Below are 6,674 nucleotides of genomic sequence, written 5' to 3' on the forward strand. Positions count from 1 at the left end.
TATCATATAATTAAAATACCAAATTATAGTACCATCTGAGTTTAACTGTTTACAATAGTTCTCTTTTCAGGAAGTTTAAAATAACGCAACGACTAGATTGCGTACAGTAAGATATTAAGCCGCATTAATAAATCGCGCAATTCTTAATTTCGATTCTCAATCGCCCTTTGTTACCACAACGGGAGATCGTGCGTTATCTGCTAACTATGGGGATGACTCGAGTGATTCACATCGACAAACGCGCGAGCTCTTCGCGGTGTTATCTATTTATTGATAGTGACATTGACCCGTGCGATGATCGTCATCACGCTCGCTCGTCGGATCATCGCCGCCGATCTCGGATGACCGATCTCTCTCTAAATCTCCCCCTCTCTCTCGCGTCGGGTGACTGTGCAGGTTAAAAAAGTCGTCTCTGCCCCACCTTCATCCTCATCGTGTTCCACGACATTAACGATACGACGGGAGGACGAAACAGACGAATGATCGTTTATTAGAACTGATAGCGTTTTAACTGGCTGAGATATTTCAGGCGAGTGAACCGACAAGAAGAAAGCCGAGAACGAGGGAGGAGAGCGAGAAGAGATCTATAGCCCATCCAGTCCGAACCATATGTGCGTCCGTATATCAGTGTGCGTGCGGATACGAGCATGAAGCGTGGGCTTGAATTCTGTCCGATTAAGATTTAATTTTTAAATCACGACCATTCGCTCTGCCACGAATCTACATGATTGCCGAGACACGTGCCATTCTGCAAAACGTGATTGCGCTTCGTTTGCCATTCTCTACGACCGCAATATCTATCCGGCGGTGTTTATTCCTGCAGGGGCGAGATTTCACGACAGATGGTTGAAACCTCGATGACGATTTGTCGATGTGCTTCAACGATTACATTCGATTGGACAAATGATTCGTACCATCCGAGCAAATATTTGCAACCGCCGACTGTAATAACGCACACATTTTGGTTTTCAATTTGAAAACGTCAAATTCGTGTGCAGAATGAAATGAAAAATCTTCAAGCGCGGCATGTACTGATAAACATTTTGAATAGGAAACGGACACAAAAGCATTCATTTGTCATGAGTGATTAATGAATGATCTCTTTTTGACGGAAACTCGGCTTCTTTGAAGAAAATTTCTTTTAAAGAGAGAAATTCTAGAACTATATAAACCCTATCCTTAATGAACCGATCTTTCATAAATCGTTGACGAATGCTGACCTAGCCCAAGTAGTGGCCAGGTCACAAATCGTCGACGGCTGCATAACAGTCGTTAGTTCCTGGGAACCAGCGCACGCGCAGCATTATGTATGCGTGTCAATCTCCATCGCCAGTCGCCTTCCATTTTCATGAGGATTAATAAAAGCCTCGTCCAACGGCGGGAACTGTATATAGAGCGTCTTATGTAAATATTGATTCTGGTATTATCGCCCCTAGAATTGTACGATCAAAAATTTCGGTGTTTGATACTGTCATCGAGCTGTCATGTCGCTTGCTAAATGCGATACGGATAAATGTGTCTATATGAAACATCTCGATTATTATGCTATCATGCACGAGTAGTCGTGAATAATGAAGCGATACCATTTGGTCTTTTTCATTGCGTTTCCCTTTTGCACTTAAAGCGGAACAATCATACATTCATATACCTTAGAGAGAGAAAATGGAACGAAAAGTTTTTTAGAGAAAGTGTAACTAATACTGTAAAGCTAATTTTCAACAAGATGTCGATAAAATTGTCTTATACTTTTCTTATTTTAAAGGATACTATCACCGCGAGCGATGACAAAAATTATAGCGTTTCGGCTTAACTTTCATGCCGCGAACTGGCTATGAACGGCCGCATCGTATTCGAGAAACGTGGATGTTACTCGCAAGATGCAGCGCACCCGAAAGTAGTTTCTACGAATTAAAATCATAAAGACGGGCTACCACGGTGAATACGAAATCTGTGGCTACCATCTGTTTCCCAGGCGAAGACGGGCGTGCCGCAGGTATAGGGCTCGCCGCATCGCATCAGTGGCATAAATCCGAGCTTATGATGTCGTTCCCCTTTTGACGGATCTCGAATTCACGATGAATTAATGGGATCGCGTGCGGAATACGGCAGGGAGAAGAGGTCGAGAAGTCGTGGCACGGCCGCGGCAGGGTCAAACGCGGACCGGAAGATGTACGGGACCTCGTCCGCGTCGCCGCATTTTACGACGCCAATTGTACGTGAGCCAGGTTGCAGACTCTACTTGCATAGTCGATGTCGCGTTTGGTGCACGCCGACGGTGTATACGTGCATTTCTTTACCGCGCGATCGTCTGTCGTCTTTATCGATCTGCCCGGTGTGTTCAGCAAATGTCGACGGTGCGTCTCTGGTGCTTTTTACCTACTCGTTAAATTCGCGTGCGAGGTTTAGAGTTTGTAATTAATAATTGACAGTGCGCGATAATTAACAAAACAGAAATAGTAAAATTTATAAACGCAGCTGAGGTAATATTTTTAGCAATAAAATTATTTACAGATTTTTTAAAGATGGTTATCAGGTTATTAAGTTATATTCCTAAGATGCTTACGAGCATGAATATTAATATTAAATTGTTTATCGATTTAATTTGTGATATTACTCCTTCCTGTAGGATTGTGTTTTAAGACTGAAAATTAAATTCGGGGTGCGCAGTTTGCAGGATTAGATATACGTAGTATGTAAATTTACACCGAATTATTTAAGTACTAAATATCGATTTTCACCGTTTAGGGCCTTTGTTTCCTATTTATTATATATTCACGTTATGATTTAAAAAAAAAACAATAATAAAAAGAAGATAAGTCATATAAAAAACATATGATTGAAAATGCTCTTTATATGACCTATCTTCTTTTTATTATAGCTTAGCAATTTAGGGCTAGATATTTGAACTGTACTTTATTTAAAAAAAAAAAAAACGTTATTCAATAAAATTTATAAATTGATATAATATAAGTGCATATGATATATGTATATATAGTAAGTTCCATTGTTAGAAAATAAGTATCTCGATCCGTATTTCTACCGTAATTTCAATCCCTTTGACTTGTAAGAAAAATAGATAAAAAAGTTTCGTGGAGAGACTGACGGTGCCTTTTTGAGTACGCCCTGCCTACCGACGAGGTATCTATTAGAATGGCAAAGCCTCTCCTAATGCATCTGTACGTTTCCCATTACGATTCGGCGCGCGTGGGTTAAACTAACGAGACCGAGTGACTGGGAAGCGAGGGTGCGCGAGGACGAGGATTTCGTAGCGGGGACGATCAGGAGATGAAGACAGAGAAACCGCCGGGTGGTAAGAAGGAGCACGATGAAGCGAGAGATAATTTGGAAACGACGAAGAGAGCGAGATGCGAATACGTTAGCACGTTGGCAAAGAGGGAGAGGAACAGAGGGCGAAAGCGAAATAGAAAGGTAGAGAAAGAGAGAGAGAGAGAGAGAGAGAGGAGAGCGTCCCACGGTTGAGTTTCCATCTCGATTGGCGCGGGTTTCCATGACGACCGGTACGTGACCACGTTGCCCATGGGGAAAACAGCGGAAAGAAAGGGGTTGCAAGCGGATGGGAGGGAAGAGGGTGAACGGCGGGACGCGCGAGAGTGTCACGGGCGCAGCGACTCCTCCGTCCTACTCGTCTCCCTTTCATCGACCCTGTACTCCACGCCGAGAGAGGACGACAAATAAATGGATACAGGATACAGAGATAAGAAGAAAAAGAAGAAGAAGAAGGAGAGAGAGAGGAAACGGTTAAAGCAACCGTCAGCTCACGTGCAAGGCGACCGACTCTCAGAAAACTTCACAGTCAGCGGAGGAAGTCCGTTAGTCGGATGGAACGGATCGTCGCGAGTTATCGGAATTGAATTCGTCAATTGTCGGTAGGACGGTGTCGCTTTGAAGCCAGCAGGATCGATCGTGCATTCTACCTTTGCTTATCCAACATCTCGACATCAGACTAGCATCGTTCGTAGTAGAGATGCCTCAGCTGTGTTACATTATCATGAATAATTTGGGAGACTACTAGTTATAGACACTACCTTTTCTACTAATTAGTATCTACTAATTAATACCGTATCCACTAAGTAATACCATAGTTATCCTGGACCCTGCTATTAATAATTAATGTCATTAATTGGCTCCGTGTGACAGCACACAAGCCGAGACTTTTATCAGGAAATTGTATCATTAAACTTCGTGAAGCGTAACTCTTCTTATGTACACGATCAGATAATACGTGGAAACCGCAAATGAAGGGACTTTGTAATAATTCGCGTAATCACTGACCATGTGACGTTTAGCGCGAGAAAAACAACGATTCGAGTGCGTACTAACCATCGAACGACCCTTCCAGGGACTTTCTTTTTTCTCTTGCTCTCCTACCCTCCCTCACCCCTCCCTCTTTCTCTCTCTCTCTCTCTTCATAGTGGTGAATTGCCAATTTGTTGGAGGGTCGAACGGTAGGATTCGCATCCATGCACTTCTCTCTACCCCCTCAAAGGACCTCCAGCAGCAGAGAACTATATCCCAAGCTCTCGGTATGCCGCTCGTATACGCGCGCGCACACGCGAGACGAAAATCCACACGCACGTACGCACGCAGGATCGATGATTCATCCCGGGGAGCCAGCGTTGCCCTGAAATAAGGAGCCCGACCGACCGACCGACCGACCGAGAGCAGCGACGAAAGAGAGAAAGAGAAAGAGAGGTGTTCCGCCAGCTTTTCTTCCCTCGCCTCGACGCGAGAGACGCATACCAAGCGTTCTTTAGTAGCCGAGGGTCGTGTGGAGGAAGCGGAATAGAAGTGACAGTCAGAGCGAAAGTCAATTTGGAAAAGCCTGACTGTGCGCGTCGAAAAAGAAGGGAAGAAAGGTGTGAGCAGAGAGCCTCCGTCCAAACCGACGTACATCAAGAAGGCCGATCGACCCTTCCTTTACGACGTCTCGTCGTATCGGCAACACGTATCGGAACCCTCCCTTTCCGAAGAAAGCTAGTCTACGTCTATGTCAGCTTGTTGCGCACTCGAAAGCGAATTCTAAACCGTAAACTCGAGAAAATTGAGGAAACCAAACTTGGAATTACACCGCGCTCAGATGTATAAGGAAGTTATAAATAGAATTCACAAAATTTAGATCTGTACAAACTCCCTTGATAGTTCCGTATCGATCTAAAGTGTATAAAGTTTATTTTACACATTTCATTACAATAATCTAGTTTTTTTGTTGTGTTTCTCTCTCTCTCTCTCTCTCTCTCTCTCATTTACACATCATATGTATACATATTATGACATTTTTTATTCATATTTTTGAAATAGAATTTTTTACGGAAATTGTATTTAATGGGAGAACTAATTATTCAAGTAAAAAATGCTAAGATAGTTGTGAGTGTTCTCAGGTAAGATGCGAGTTCTACAAAGTTTTTAAGTGCATGTAATCATTTCGTACCAAGTATCTCGCGGATGCATCAATGAAGTAGCAATCTTTCTGTAAGTATAGTTTCAACGAAACGATACTCACGTATTGAATCATTCCGAGTGCATAGCAGATCTACTTCTATCCCCAGCGAATACCTTTACTTAACGTATGCGCCTTGCTGCGCTTCCACTGCTGACCTCGAAATTCTGTGCTATATTCGCCCGCTGTGTGTAATCCGAGTAAAGAAGTTCGCGTTGTATGCACGTCGTATCGCGTACAAAGAGCGAAGTCCATCTAGACCAGAGATATATCTCGATCGGTATCGGTAAAGCGTTCGTTTATAGACCGTTCCAAGATTGAAAGAGAGAAAGAGAGAAATCTTAAGAAGATCGTGTTTAACGATCTTTTAGAGTCAGCCGGTTAGCCGGTGGTTACACCGCGCCGGATATCCTACCTGTAAGACACGCGCAATGAGAGTAACATACAGGGTTAAGCGTGTACCGGTTACATTGTATCTCGCGGTGGTCCAGCCAGCATCGCGAAGCCTGGGTAAGATTGGATCTGTGAGTATCGATCATGCATCGAGATGAGACTTGGGCCGGGGCTCTCCGCTCCATTCGAGTACTAATGGAAAGACTGGTATTCATGTGAACGGCCTTCGGGGCCTCTGCAGGCCGTTGCCTCCGCATTCGTTCCTCCTCTTCCTCCTCCTCCTCCTCCTCCTCCACCACCACCTCCTCTTCTTTCTCTTCCTATCTCGCCTCTCTTTCCTGCCCTCTCACTTCTTGTTCCTGCCGCGCTCCGTCTTCATCTCTCTCACTCTTTTGCACGCACAACCGTGCTGCCTCTTTCTCTTTTGCACTCGTTCTCTCTGTCACTCTTCTTCTACTTTCAGATCCGTATATCCGTCATCCGGACCGCGTCGTTAGACGAGACTCTGTTTATTGACGCAAGTCCTCGAGTGGCTCCTTGCTCCTCGTTTCCTCCTCGATTCCTCGGTGCCGTTTACCGTGTGCGGGATGTACGGACGTGAACTGTGTATTGCAAATATGTGGATGTGTGTGTGTATTCGCAGCTTAATGCGCTTTCATCTGAAATCTCGACAGTGCCACGCGCGTCTTTCCACGAGAATTTCGTACCGCAGGATCAGAGATAATGGACTTGGGGGAAAGGCAGTGGAATATATCGACGGTACAAAATGGAGGGTGGGCGAGAAGAAACGATGACAGTGAGATTCGAGACTCGTTTCTAAGTC

This window comes from Cyphomyrmex costatus, unplaced genomic scaffold (assembly GCF_001594065.2).
Source record: "Cyphomyrmex costatus isolate MS0001 unplaced genomic scaffold, Ccosl1.0 scaffold43, whole genome shotgun sequence".
Classification (NCBI taxonomy): Eukaryota; Metazoa; Arthropoda; class Insecta; order Hymenoptera; family Formicidae; genus Cyphomyrmex; species Cyphomyrmex costatus.